General features: G+C 43.8%; 1 protein-coding gene across 11 annotated transcripts in view; it reads left to right on the forward strand.

The window, feature by feature from the left end:
• The window catches only part of CHRM3 (cholinergic receptor muscarinic 3), a 469,218-nt gene that overhangs the window by 383,837 nt on the left and 69,552 nt on the right, over positions 1–15,829 (forward strand). The gene's annotated exons all lie outside the window — the stretch shown is intronic.

The raw sequence follows: 15,829 nt of genomic DNA on the forward strand, positions 1-15,829 counted from the left end.
TCGATTCCAGAGACTTCGTGCCTTAGCTTCGACCCTGCAGAACTTCAGGGGAAGCACTGCAGTGGAACCTGTGTGGTGGTCCTGATGCTGAGTCCTGCAAAGCATCTCTGCACTTATGCACTTAGCCGCACAATGACTTAACGATCACTGGGCGCTTCTCCTTCGGAATTCCATGGGTTGCTGACGATGCTTGTTTATCTCAAATCCACAGTCTCCTAAGGAGGGCTCCAGCTGGAGTCTCCTTCTGACGCTCCTGTCCTGTCCGTACCCGCCGAGGGCAGGCTCTTCCTCTCACTCGTTTGCTGGTTCACCCTTCCTCTTTGCCCAAGTCTCTGCTAAGTGACCGTGGTTACGTGACTGTTCAGTGCGCCTTGGGCCACGCTGTGAAGGTTCTAAGTGGCTGAGACAAACTGGGCCTCACCCTTGAGCTTACAGTGTCACAGGGATGGTAAATGGTGCCCACAGACAACACTAACAAAAGGTAGAAATAGTGAAATGGCAAAGCTCTGTGGACTTCTAAAGAACAGGGAGAGTACTTCAGAATGTAGAACTCGAAGAAAGATCATGGGGAAAGTGACATTTGAATTAAATCCTGAAGACTGGGACACGTAAAAATGGGACCGAGCATTGTAAGTGGTGGGTGAACAGTGAGGCAGGAAATTTCAGGGAGCATTCGGTGTCTGAGAAGCAGTGTGTTCTGGCTAAGAATGGGTCTGTAAGTGGAAGCAGGGGCACGTTGGTGCAAGGCTAGCTCAGAGTCAGACAGAAGTGAGCAGCTGGGGTTCAGCTTCTTTCTAGCTTGTGGGGACCGTGGAAGGTGTTTGGGCAGGAGGGAGAGGTTTGATCAGAAACAGATGTTTGTGGTTAAAGATTCCAAGCTGCACAAACCCCACCTGTTCTCCTGCAGTTCTGGATAACACCGTAGTATACAGGCGTCATCTGAAATAAAACGCACAACGTGAAAGTTGAGAGTTAAGCTTTATTTGGCAGACTTCCTGAGGACTCAAGCCTGGGACACAGCCTCTCAGATGCTCTAAGAGGCTGTTCCAAAGAGGCAAGGGAGAAGCCAGGATATACAGGGAGTTTTGCAACTAAGACAGATAGTCAAACCATCAAAAGACTACTGTTAATCAAAGAAAACCAGATATTTCAAGTTAAGGAATTTAGTGCTTTTCTGTGTGTGAGAAGGTGCAAGGTCTGGGCTCACTGAAAGCATTCCTTCGATGTGCACCTAGCTCTCTAGGACCAGTGTCCTGTTCTTTCCCATCCTGAGTCCCCTCAGGGCATACCGCTTGGGGGGTTGGGGGAGCTGCAGAGGCCGGGCCGCCTGCTTGTGTCCATCCTGCGTTCCCTCCGCTGGCTGTCGGGGTGGTGGTAGCGGCTGATGACTTGGTGGCCACAGCAGCCTTTGTTACTCATGTGGCCGCAGTATTTTTCATTCATGAAACTGGCTGGTACAGGAACAGAATACAAGGTAGACGCATTCCTTTTCTCATTGCTCCTCTTAACAATTGTGAACTCTTGAAAATCTCCACTCCCATTTTGTATGTAATTGACTGCACATTCCTCACCAAGGCGATGAAGTTTTGGCCCATTGTGTAGATGGAGAGAAGCAACTCACGGAGGTTTGGTGACCTGTCATCTGGTGCACACTGGACTCTTCCCCCTGCAGATCCAGGGAACTTCCCACTCGTAACAGGGTCCCCAGCACATGGCTCTTACTGTGTTGTTAACCACCAGCCCTGTAAAGTACAGTGGGTCCTCTTACGTGTAAAAGGGAGCCCTCTGCTCCTCCTTGAAAATGTAGGCTGCAGAATTAAGGCCCTGTCCCTGTCATCCCCGTTCAGCGTGTCTTCAGAACACTTGGCCCTCCAAACAACCCCATAAGAAAGGCATGGCAGGTACCATCGTGTCTCCTCTGGAAAATGAGAGTATCAAGGCTAATTAACTTGCCCCAGATCATGCTAGTAAATAATTGTGCCAGGACTAGAACTCAGGTCCATTGTGCCACTCTTAAATCAAGGCCAGTTTGACTGACCTGAAATCTGACACACAACTGGAGATGTTTTGAGATGCTTAAATAATAAGGTGTTACAGTCCGAGCATTCAGTTTGGGAAATATAATTTATTCCTTGGTTCTGCATGATGACCAACGGCATCTTTTAGGTTTTTCTGGGCCAGGTCTGTGGCCTTTGGAAAGTACTACCCAAGTCGGAATAGGATGCTTAGGAGCAACGTTACCATCTATATCCCGCACAGTTTAAATGCTTTAGAACCTTCCAGGTCAGTGATAAGAATGCTCAAGGCTGGGTTATTCACAGCGTTGCTCTGATCAGAGAGGCGAGGGTGAGGCGGCTGACACAGAGACCAGCTCCTGCCGTGAATGCTCTAGAGCTTTGACATGAAGTTCAGTGGGGGTGTGAACAGCCCTTCTGCGCAGCACCTGGAGCCAGAGGAGGGAGTTAAAGAGAGGAAAGCAGGCAGATACACACAGGCCCGGCCCCACAGACAAGGAGGGAGGCCATTTCCTGTGCGGCGTTCAGTCCAGCCTAGGCCTCAGCTCCAAAGTCACTGATAAGATTGTTGCACATTTCATGTATTTTTAATTTTGACAGTAATACAGAAATACATTCTTACTCTGAAATGCTCAGCAGGAAAGATGGGGGAGGCATCTCCCCTCAAGCAGCACCCCGTCACACTCTCCTCCTGAGCTGTAACCACACTCTTCAGCGTTGGGGACATCCATCCAGGTGTCTGCAAATTTACCTTCATAGGTACATTCAGAAATACGTTAGTTTGTTTTGGTTGTGGTCTTTTCTTGTCTTTTTTTGCATCCCATTAAAGATATGAAGAAGTCAGTTACCTTAGGACACTGTATAAATTGAAGAATTCACCCTATTAACCTGTTCTCTGTGCCCCATAAGTCATTCAAGAGCCCATTGCTGGCCGGCAGCCCTCAGACACTTGACTGAACGTTGCTTCCTGTTCTTAACGATGCCCAGAGAAACAATCAGGTCTGCAATTCCAGTATAACTCCCAGTAAACTGATATTTGGAGGAAAGTGACAGATAGTCTACAAAAGACTATTCTGTAAACAAGCAAATAAGAGTTAGTGTCACAGTGTGGTCTTCCAGCCTGGAGAAAAAGGCTCGGGCAGCAGAACTGGACACCATGCCCCCACGGCAGGATGTTAGATGTAGCACTGTTACTGCCCAGGTACAGACTGCAATTCTGGGATGAAAAGAAAACAGTTTAAAGATCTGATTTTAAAAGCCAAACCCAACCAAATCTTTTGGACAATAGAAATCTCATTTTTGCATTTGTATGTTCCTCCAATAATTCAAATATCATCAGTTAGGATAACAAAGAGTCACCATGGTTTTTTCTCTTCCAGACTTTCAGGATGATTTCAGTCTGTAGTATGCTGTTCAGAAACTGAGCACAGTCACTCTTTGTTCCATTTCCTTGGGATTAGCATTCATTGCTATCACTCTGGCATGGGAGGTGCCTGTCCCTTGATTCAGGGTGCACACACTCAGGAAGTGTCTTAATTTAGGCCATTTACAAAGGCCCAGCCACCAGCACAGATTGCTCAGAGGTCACCACCTACAAAGACTTCTTTAGTAATGAGCAGCAGTGAGCAAAGACTAAGTGAGAACGTGTGAGACTGCCTTTCACTGACCCTTAAGATTGAGAAGTGACTTCAGATGTGATCACGCTCTGCACACTTAGCTCTGAATTCCCCGTGGAGTCAGCCTCTCCTTGAAGCTGCCAGTGTAGTATGTCGTGGATGTTGGCACCTGGGGGACAGTTTGCTAGCCCTTGCCGTGTGAGCCGTGAGCTAGCAGGCTCTAGAGGTGAATTCAGGAGAAATGTGGGATTTGGTGGGGCATGTCTGAACCTGATGTGGCATTTTGGTAAAACAGGATTATGTTCATTTCCAGTGATCTATTGGGAGTCACCGTAGGATTTTTTTTTTTTTGGTGCAGATTCACCAACTTCCAGCTCTGTCTAGTGGGGGCAATAAAGAAGAAAACTTACTATTTGGTTGAATTGCTATTTTTCATTAGGCCCACAGGGCCCCAATTCTTTTCCCCCAGAAAGAGAAGTTCCATGGGGTTAAAGACCTGAGAGGCTGTGGGACTTGTTATCCTGAATCCATTGGTGATTAAGGTAGAAATCGAGTCCCAAGAGGCAGGTGGCCCAGGCCCTGGGATCTGGCTAGACTTAACCTTATTTTCCAGTTGGAGTCATGAGTAGTGTGTGACTCGTGAATGACACCCTCAAGGCACTAGCATAAGTGGCTTCTTACTTTCATCTCCAAGGGAAGATGGCCCCAAAGGAGAACCTCACAAGCCCCGAACGCCGTCTCCATCTCTAGCGGCTGAAAACTTGGAGGAAGCAGGGTAAGATGGGGAGCTGACTTGGAGAGGAGTTGTGCAAAATAGGACCAAAGAACAATAGCACTTTTTTTTAATCGAAGTGTGGTCAGTTTACAGTGTTGTGTCAATTTCTGGAGTACAGCACAGTGTTTCAGTCATACGTATGCATACGTGTATTCCTTTTCATGTTCTTTTTCATTATAGGTTACTGTAAGATACTGATTATAGTTCCCTGTGCTGTACAGTAGGACCTTCTTGTTTATCTATTTTATGTATAGTAGTTTGTATCTGCAAGTCTCAAACTCCTAATTTATCCCTTCCTACCCTCTTTCCCCTCTGGTAACCATAAGATTGTTTACTATGTCTGTGAGTCTGTTTCTGTTTTGTAGATGAGTTCATTAGTGTCCTTTTTTTCCTTTCTTTCTCTTTTTTTTTTTTTTTTTTCAAATTCCACATGCGAGTGATGGCATATGGTATTTTTCCTTCTCTTGTCTGGCTTACTTCACTTAGAATGACAATCTCAGGTCCCTCCATGTTGCTGCAAATGGCATTATTTTATCATTTTTTATGGCTGAGTAGTATTCTGTTGAATAAATATACAACAGCTTCTTTATCCAGTCATCTGTTGATGAACATTTAGGCTGTTTCCACATCTTGGCTGTTGTCAGTAGTGCTGCTGTGAATGTTGGGGTGCATGTATCTTTTTGACTTAAGGTTCCCTCTGCATATATGCCCAGGAGTGGGATTGCTGGATCATATGGTAACTCTGTTTTTTAGTTTTTTCAGGAATCTCCATACTGTTTTCCATAGTGGCTGCACCAAACTACATTCCTATCAGCAGTGAAGGAGGTTCCCTTTTCTCCACAGCCTCTCCAGCATTTATCATTTGTGAACTTTTGACTGATGGCCATTCTGACTGGTGTGAGGTCATACCTCATTGTAGTTTTGATTTGCATTTCTCTGATAATTAGTGATATTGAGCTTTTTTCATGTGCCCAATTGGTCATTTGCATGTCTTCATTGAAGAAATGCTTGTTTAGGTCTTCCACCCAATTTTGGGTTGGGTTGTTTGTTTTTTGTTGTTAGGTTGTATGAGCTGTTTATATATTCTGGAAATTAAGCCTTTGTCAGTCTCATCATCTGCAACTATTTTCTCCCATTCTGTAGATTGTCATTTTGTTTTTCTTACGGTTTCCTTTGCTCTGCAAAAGCTTATGTTTAATTAGGTCCGATTTGTTTATTTTGGCTTTTATTTCTATTGCCTGGGTAGACTGCCCTAGGAGAACACTGCTGAGATTTATGTTGGGGAATGTTTTGTGTAGTATAGCAGCAGATTTGAAAGATGTTAGAACAAGGTCACCATGTCTCAGGAACTCTTAGGTTTCCATTCACAGCCACCATGTGGGATTCGGATCTTCATCAGCCCTAATCCAGAGTGTGTCCTCAGACTCCTGAATGCCGGTCCCGCCTCTAGACTCTGCATTGTTGTCACCATCCTTTGAATAACAGCCTAAAGTTTGTGACGATCATCTCATTCCTTTCTTCCATGAACTTTAGTAGGTACCACTCCACCAGTGACCGAATGAGGGTAAACCCTCTTTTGTGGCTTTCTTGTCCCAAGTTGCTTCTGTTGCCTTTAGGCCTTTTTACTCCTTACTTTGCAGGAAATATAAATTTGTGACCCTGAACAAGGACCATGCTTTGGTGACTCAGCATCCGTCCTCCTGCCCCCACTCCTCATCTTCACCACAGTCTTGACCTCCATTTACCAAATCTCTGCCCATCCTTCCAGACTCAACGAGCTGTGGAATGTGGTATTCACCTCCTTTAATCACCCTGTAACTGTGCCTCTGTAGCACCCGGGAACCAAGCTGTCTTATTTTACAGTTATTCATGGAGATTTCTTACCTATTCTGTTAGATTAGAAACACTGTTGGATTCTTATTTTTCTTAACATTCTTGACATTCCTCTGAGGCCGTTTCATTTTACTTGAAATAGCAGATTAGCTGGAGGTCACAGAGGGGCTGAATGGCATGATATCTGCGGAAAAGAGCTGGTAACCCCTTCACAGTGAGTTTTCCCCGAAGCCCCACCAGTCACGTGAGGACGATACAGATTCTGTGAAAAAGCCAGTCCACGAGGAGACTCCATGAAGTGTTGGGAAAGGCTTCCTCGTAGAGTGGCCGAGCGAGGAAAGGAGGTGGCCTGAAGAAGACGCAGCAAACTGGCAGCGCCTGGGCCAAACCAGGAATTAGACCCACAGATTTTCTTTCATTTTTGTAGTTTTCAGTTGATTTTTACTCTGCTAACTGGGGGGAAGAGGGGCTGTGTATTGTGTTTGTTTGTGCTTTTGAAATAATTAGCTGGGACAGGATGTTTACACACATGGTTTTCTGGAAGAGTCAAGTCTGGCACTGCTGGCCCTGAACCCTTGTTGCCAGAAGGTTCCTACCGGACCCCCTGGTCTCACACCTTGTCTGCCTCACTCAGTGTGTCATCTGCTCAGCTTTTGTCATCATCTGAGCATGGGCCTGCCATTCACTGCAGCGTTAGAATCCTTCTTCAGTTGCTAGAGTTTGCTGGGTGAACAAAGCAGAATTTTATCTCTGAAACAATTTCACATAAAGAGGCATTAAAGAAAAAACTTTCAGTAAGTTTGAAAAACAACAACCAAATGGTTCAAAGCTTAGGCCTTGTGTATCAAATTACAGCTTCTGACCCATTTTCACAGATACAAGCTAAACGCAGTCGAAGTGGGCGTTTGTGTCCCTGTAAACTGTCTACTGTCAGAAGGGCCCTTGCTCGTTCTTGTTAACCTTCCTTTATGTTTGCCTTTTTCTTTTTCTGAAGAAGGATCTCTGTAATCATTGCCTTTATGAGAACAAATTTTAAATTTGTACTGATTTTACAGAATAAAGGTTTGGTAGAAAGTAATTTATAAGTAGAGGGATAAATGGGAACACTTTAAAAATACACACGAATAAAATTTTAACTGCAAAAAGAAAATATATAGTAATACGCTTATTTCAGGTTCAGTGGTTTTGAAGTCAATAGTAACTTTCATAAAAGCTCTGATTTAATGGACGCCTCCTGGGACGGGGCTCCCACTGACGTAATAAATCTGCTCTGCCGCCTGCTAAGTTTTCTTTCTGACAAGGACAGCAGTGTCAATGTCATTTTTAAAGTAAAGTCAAAAAAATGCTTTCTCTTAAAGGGCCTATGACAAAAATTACATTCTTGGGACTACTGTAGTTATTGGCTCCTTGAGCCTTGAACATTTATCTGGACCTACAGGAAGCAAGTTAGCGAAAGGCTGAGCAATATGGGGGGCCAGCTCGTGACAGGTGCCAGTCCAGAGGACCAGCAGTGCAGATCAGCAATGCCCAGAGTGCAGTGAGTGGGGGGGATACTGATAACACAGATGTTAACAGGCGATATTCAAAAAAACTTTATTGCATGTTTTAGTTTTTTTTTTTGAGGGGGAGGGAGATAATTAGATTTATTTATTTTTAGAGGAGGTACTGGGGATTGAATCCGGGACCTTGTGCTAAGCACGCACTCTACCACTTGAGCTGTATCCTCCCCCCAAAAAATTTTTAAACCTGTGGTCATATACGTTTGGGAAACAGTGAGTTAATGAAGGTACAGGATTCTCCGAGTTTTTGTTGTTACTGTGTTAATACAGATGGTGAGTTCCCGGCATACGGTAATTCTTAGAAGAAATCCAGTTGGGTAGAACCTCTCTTTGGATGAGTATCTGTACGCAGTACCGCCGGCATTGATTAGGGACGAGTCCGGCTGCAGGAGCAGGACGCCAGGCTTCGGTGGTGGTGATCTGTTTCTCTTACGTGTGAAAGAAGTTCAGAAGCCAGGCCAAGCCCAGCGTGGCCCCACCTTTGTGGCCTCACACCTCTGCAGTCTCTGTCCTGTCTGTCCACACTGCTGTGACCAGAGGTGGTTGCTGTAGCTCCACCCATCACCCCCACACTTCAAAAATAAGATGTAAGTGGAGGCGATATGCCACCTCTCTTTTAGGGAGACTTCCTGAAAATGCAGCCAACACTTCCTTTTATTTCTCAATGGCCAAGACTTAGTCCTGACTGCCAGGGAGACTGGAAAGGCAGTCTTTTCGCAAAGTGATTACACGCGTGACTAAAAGTAGGGAATCTGTTTATTTCAGAGAGAAAAGGAGAATGGGTATTTTGTAGGTTATGAGAGTCTATGCCATGCCTCCGGAAGCTCTAAAATCAATAAAATAATATGGAACAAATATATTTGATTTAGGTACATTTGAGTATTATTTACAATGACTTTAATTTTTTTTTTTACTGGTATGAACTTTTTGAACCTATAAACAAAAAGAAGTAAAATAAAATAGAAGGTTGAACTACATGGGAAAATAGGTAAATGGAAAATAACTACTTGGATTTGTGTAGTAAGAAGCTAATCTCCTCATTTGAAATATATGAGAGATGCCCACCATTTAACATGGCCTTATCCTCATGTTAGAATATCTTTCTGTTAGGACTTTTATGCTTAAATTTGCCTGATTGTACTAGGTACAGCCATCCATCCACGGCAAGGAAGACATTGTCTGAATTCACCAGATCTTCATACTATCAAATAATAAAATTGCCTCTGACTCAGCTAAGGAATAAATAACTATCACGGGGAGAGTGTAGCTCAGGGATAGAGCACATGCTTAGCATGCACGAGGACCTCCCTTAAAAAAAAAACAAACCTAATTGCCTTCACCACCCCCCCAAAAAAAGACCAAGAAAATCACTATGACAAATGCTTTAAGAAGAAGGAGGAGTTGTGATCAATCTTCCCATCATTCCAGGTTTTTCTGGAAAAATGTTGAGCTCAACATTATCCTAGTTGGCTTAGTCTTTTGTTCTGCTAAGTTCAAACCCATATCAAATCACAACATGCTTTACTTATCAGCAGTTTCCAAACATCCCGATGCTGCAGTTGATTTTATACAATTGTAATGATTCTCCAAAAGATGTAGAGAAGATTGTTACACGTCACTCACTGGTAGGCATTGCGTTAAGGGGTCTGTATGCACTATGTCACTTTGTCCTCATGTTTTGTCTCCATTTTTCAAGTGGAAACTGAGGCTCAGGGAGGTCAGATGACCTGACTTACTTCATGTCCACGTCTAGGAGGCAGCAGGTGCAGGCTTTTTGGTCTTTGTCTCTAAATGCTGTGCTGTCTTTCTCCAACTTGGAAGGAGACTGTTCTTCCCGTCGGAAGTGCTTGTCATACCTTTTGAATTTATCTCTGAAGGGGCTCTCGATGTGCCATGTTTGCATGTAACAGAACAATATGTGCCTGTTGTTTATCACCGAAAACAGGTAGGATGCACCTTGACCCACTAACCTGTGGTGTCAGCATGCCGTGGTGTTTACATGGCACGCACGAGATGCAGTTCTGAACATTCTTGGTCCTGTAAGATTGAAAACAACTTGATCATCTACAAATAAATTTCACCAAGCCATCATTACAGTATAGAGTTTTCAAAATAAATGACGCCCAAGGGGAGGGTATAGCTCAGTGGTAGAGCAGGTGCCTAGCATACGCGAGGTCCTGGGTTCAGTCCCCAGTGCCTCCATTAACAAATAAATAAAACCTAATTACTCACCCACCAAAAAAAACCCCAAAGTGAATGATTCCATTTTCACCATAGAATCTTGGAGGCTTAGTCCGTATGGATAAACTTTAAACAATTTCAGAAAAAGGATTCAATGTTAGTTCCAGCTGATTATATAAAAAAGTGACGATAGATCTTTTAAAAATCAACATCTGTTCCCTGTGTGTCCTCTAGTCATATTTGCTTAGTTTATCATCCAGGCGAAATCTGAGCTGTTTTTAGCAAAGCCAACACATCGATGGAGGAAGCGCTGAATACCATTCTGATTTTGCATATTTACTTCACTGCCCTGGGAATCTTTATTACTGGCGGTGATTCATGTACCACTGCAGCACACAGATAAGCCCAGCACCACGATCTCTGTCTACAGGCACTTCCTGTTAGAGGTGCGTGCACGCCGGGGGGCTGGGTCTAAACAGGCCGGAAAGCCTGTCTGCGCAGGGGAGTGGTTGGCTTCATCTCTTTAAATGCTAGAAAATGTGTCGTATGAAATGATAGTATTTAGAAGAAATAAAACATAGATATTGACTGTGCAGCAAAATACAAAGAAACGCAATTAAAACATTTTGACATTCTTCCCATATTCGAAGGCAGTACTTCCAAGCACAGACTTTTGAAGTAGGTTGATCTGGATTTGTTCAGAGAAACTCCTTCTTTCACTAGCTGTGTGACTTTGTTGATTAACCTCTGGTTTCCTCAGTTTCTTCATCTGTAAAATGAGAGGGTAATGTACTTGCCTCATAGGGTTTCTCCAAGAAAGAAGAGAGTTAACAGGTAGGTAAAGTTCTTTGAAAGTGACCAGTAGATGTTAGTGATTCTTGTTAATGTGAGGAACAGGTGTCATTGGTATCTCCAGGGCCCCAGCCCTGGTTTTCTCATTGGAATGTATCTGCTTCCTTTTTGACACTTGGCTTACACATGTAGTATAAATACGTTTACTTTCCTGGGAAAATACTTAGGAGATACATAATCTTTTCAAAGTTTCACATCATTCGCTGGGAAGTAGGTTTAACAAGCCATCTGCAGAGAGTGGGTTTTCCAGCTACGGGCCCTGCCAGCTTCCAACAACACTACTTGCCTGATGTTCCCGTTGCTGAGAGCTAAGACGGTGTCCGCCCAGTGGAGAGGAATGAGCGGCCCCACCGCCCCACACACGAGCATCTAGCAGAGTGAGAGCGCCTCCTCCGTTCCCAGGCGGAGCTTCCGAGCCACGCGGGGGGCCTGTGACAGACCCCGCGGCTCAGACCCTGCAACCCAAAGGAAACAGCGAGGTTCTGGGAAATGCGAGTGAAGCCATGAGCCCAAGGCTAGACTGGCTTAGGAAGAACAATACTGATGCGGTAAACGCACCGTTACTACTTTCTAGTAAAGCCTTAAAATGAACTGAATGAATGAAAAAGTGTAATTCATTTTGGAGAGTAATGGTTACCTAGCATTTTAATCATTTATCTCAGGAATAAACCTAAATTTGAAGAAAGCAATCTACAGTTTTTTAATCCTTCACTAAGAAACAACTTGCTACTTTAGCTGGAGTGTATATCACTCTGAAATATCAAGGAAATTGGAAGAAAGAATAATTTCCATCTTTTTTATTCCAGATGAACCTTATATCTTTGCTAAATTACTGCAAATATAAGCAAGGTGGTTTTATCTTATCTTCCAAAATTATATGGCAGAAGCAGACAGAACCCTGGAAAGGCGGGCTGTTCAGCCTCTTACTTACCCCTCCCTCATTGAGAAGAAGCTCTTCGATAGGATGCGACAAATCTAACAAGTGGAATTTAGGTAGAAGAATCCAAATTTGACATGAACCATGTTTGATGAAAACTTCCTTGAAGCTAAACTCCCACAGCCCTTTTCAGATAGGAAATTGATAGCAACGTTTGACACTTCTCAGGGGCCAGGATGGTGGTGACCCAGACACAGGAGAGGCAGCTGCAGCTCTCAGCGTGGCCCAGGCTCCCGCGTGGACACTGCTGCTGCGTCTGCATGCCTGACTGTGTGCCCCTTTCCGGGAAGCTGGTCTAGCAAAGGGGCCGTTCCCTCCCCTCTAGGGATGAGTCTGTGTAAAAGTCCTTGCTGAATGAGGGGCTTTCTCCCACTGGCTTTCCTGCCTTCAGCAGACATTTGCTTCTCAAAGTGACCAGTGACATGAGCATCCCCTGGGAGCCTGCTAGGGGGGAGGCCTTTCAGGTCCAGCCCCAGCCTCGTGGAGACAGGGTCTGCATTTGACGGAGGCCCTGCAAGCGCTGCCATCTGGGGAGGCGCTGATTGGGGTGACGACCTCCGTCACTGCCACCCTTGGCTCATCAGCAGGAACAGGAGGCAGCGACTCCAGCTCAGCTCCAGCTGACTCGCTCCAGCCCCGTTTACACTGAAGTTGCTGAAGGGTCCTTTGGCGGCTTCTCCCTCACCAGGCCAAGGAGTCACGCTGGGGTGTTTTGGAGAAGGCTTGTTTTTCAAGGCTGTGTTTGTTTTGTAAAATAGAAGGGAGGACAATGGGGAGTCTGGCAAAACTGGAGAGAGCAGTGAGCGAGGCGCCGCCAAACTGTGCGTTGACCACGTGAGCTTGGTCCAGTTGTCCTGCCTCTGAGCCGCCTCCCACGTGGAGAACTTCAAGTCCCTTTCCCTGTAAGATGGTGCACTTGTGCAGGGAGAGCAACAGGCATATTTTTCACGTCTTCAATTACGTCCTTTGTACAGGATTTCAGATGCAAGCAGTCCCCTGTCTTTTCAGAGAGGGAGTTCTTCGCTTGTAACAAAGGCCATGACGTTAGTGGCCAAGACTGGAATCCAGGTCTCTAGACTCAGCATTCAGACCTCCAATACTAGCAAATTCTCCAGGAGACTACGTGTAAATGGAAAAGGGGCTCATAAAATCTCGGATTAGAAGCAGCTAATTGTTTCCATTGCCCGTACTTTATCAGTCTTTCATATACTGCAGAATATTCATCAAAGACTTTGAATTCATGACATGCAGTGTTTTCAGGAAATTACCAGTACTGCTGTACAGTGTGTTGTAAAGTGCGTAAGAAAGTAGATCCTAAGAGTCCTCCTCACAAGGGGAAGATTTTCTTTTCTTTTCTTCTCTCTCTTTTTTTTGGTATCTGTATGAGACGATGGATGTTAACTAAGCTTACTATGGTCATCATTTCACAGTATATCTAAGTCAAATCATTATGCTGCACACCTTAAACTTACACAGTGCTGTATAATGATTATCTGTCAGTAAAACTGGAAAAAATGATCAGTGATGAATAAGTAAGAAACAAATAGAAGAAACTATACACACTCAAAAATATTTTCAAGAAATTAAATTAAAATTTTAAAAAGTTTACACCTGGTAGTATCACTACAGAGACTCATACACGGATGTGCACCTTCTGACTTATGTGCCGACAGGTGTTACGCAGTAGCTTCTCCTTGTATCTTTGTTTTGTCTTAATCTCTCTTATAAGAGATTAATATGGTCCATTCTTGGCTTTTTTGGACCATTATTACACTTGGTTTCTGTTTTTTTGCGCTCAGATAAATTTATCAATTTATTTTCCTTTTTTTCCTTCTCACTCCTTGAGGTTTTCATTTGTGTTCTTTTTATAACTTCTTAAATGGAATGCTAGCATGTTTATTTTCTTTGCTTCTCTCAATATAGTGAAATCATTTGTCACTGTCAGTCATTTATAAGTAATCTCTTATAACAGTTTGGTCTTACCCTGAGTTTTTATTGTATTTGTAAACCTCAGTATCTCCTTCATGACCAAGTAAGCATTTGAGGAAGTGGTTTTAGATAGCTGAAGTGTCTTAAGTATTAAGTTCTTTATATCGTAAAGTTCTCGTTTTATTAGACTAAATTTAAAGGTGGATTCTGCTGTGAAAGGAATTTGACACTCTTCTAAATTTTAGAAAGTAAAGGTAGATCTAACTTTTCGAAACTTTTTTAAAGTTTCAGTGCCAAAAAAGTACAAGTGACTTGGAAAATGACGTTTCTGTCCAAGTGCAGGGAACAGCTGCTTTTGTTGTTAAATGACTACATTGCTTTTCATTTTAAATTAAATATATTTCTAGGTTCCAGCAGTGTAAAAACATTGCCTTTTCTGTAAAGCTTAATTGCTTTTTTAATTTGAAAATTGAATAGTCTTTGTTCCTCCACTGTTTATTTGTGTAAAAATGGGATCAGTGTGCATGTCTCCCTGTCTACGTAGCAGATTCTTTGTCCTCAGGAAACACAGGACAATGTCTGTTTCACCTGGATGTTCTGTTTCCTCTCCTTTATGCAGCGCTCAGTGGAAAATCGACATTTATGAAATCAGACTACTTTGGAAGGAGAAGGGATAGTGGCTGAAATTACATCACCTCCAAACCCATAAGAAACTTCAGTGTAAACGTAATCTTACTAATCTTCATTTCTGTCCTTTCCCTGTTGTAAAGGAGTAGAACTAAATCTTGTAAGAAAGATTCAGAAAAACAGTCAAAGGAGAGATTTGATCTGATTTTCTTACAGTTTTGATAGAGACTCACCTTGGTGGAGAAATTAGGAAATATGTTACTCTCTGTTTTCAAGAATGTTAAAGATTTTGTTTATGTAGCTTTGGGGGAGGGGATATATGGGACATTTTATTACGGGTATGAGTTGTGTGAAATCCAACAAAATACCCGAGTAGGATAAATTCATTCTTCTGTAGCAGCTTGCAATTTCCATAGAGAGGTTGGCGACAGCAGGCAGCATCGAGGGAGAGGCTGTCAGGGTTCTGTCCCAGGCACCGTGCGTGATTCTAGAACAGGCTTTACCCTTCAGCCCTTCTGAAATGAGATCACTGGAAATTTGCTTAAAGCGTCGTCATCCCCAGACCTGCGGGGCTCTGCTGTGTGCCGGCCACACTTCTCAAAATAATATTTAAAATGGAATGACCGATATAGGGATGTAGATGCAGCTGTGTGTGTACATACACAGGTCTCCACACCTGGAGAGAAAGGACAGTCTAAAGCAGCAGTGCAGCCTGGGACGAAGGGCGGTTCAGACATCCGGGACCCGGAGAGGTTTACTGAGAGGGAGTGCGCTCTAGGCGGTTTTCTGACGACTGAATACTGGGTCAACACACAAATGAACGCAGTGTGTGTGTGTGTGTGTGTGTGTGTGTGTGTGTGTGTGTGTGTGTGGAAAACCTTGTGTTGGTAGGCGGCTGCTGAACTCGCACCGTGATACACGAATCAGTACACACGTAGAGTGAATAGGAATGTGGGAAAGGAGTTGAAGTATTATTTTTTTAATTGAGGTTTTTTACAGTGTTTTGAGATACAGTACATTAGTTTCAGGTGTACAGGACAAGGATTCAGTGTTTGTCTATACTGCAAAATGATCACCATGATAAGTGTGGTTAGTTCATCACCACAGAGAGTTACACTTTCTTTTCTTGTGGGGAGAACTTGCACCGTGTTATGCACTGTAGTCACCGCGCTGTCATCGCGTCCCCAGAACTCACTCATTTTATAAGCGGAGGCTTGAGCTTTTGACCACCTTCAGCCACTTCACCCACCCCTCACCCCCTCCTCTGACAGCCACCAGTCTGTTCTCCGAAGCTATAATCTGAAATCATAAAGTATGCGTCCTTCTCTGTCTGACGTACTTCACTTCACATAATGCCCTCAAGGTCCACAAATGACAAAATTTCCTTCTTTTTGTGGCTAAATAATGTTCCATTTTATACACGTTCCATTATCTGTATAGTGGAATCCATTCACCTGCTGACAGATGCAAGGGTTGTTCCCACGTCTTGGCTGGTGTAAGTAACG

This window comes from Camelus ferus, chromosome 11 (genome assembly GCF_009834535.1).
Source record: "Camelus ferus isolate YT-003-E chromosome 11, BCGSAC_Cfer_1.0, whole genome shotgun sequence".
Classification (NCBI taxonomy): Eukaryota; Metazoa; Chordata; class Mammalia; order Artiodactyla; family Camelidae; genus Camelus; species Camelus ferus.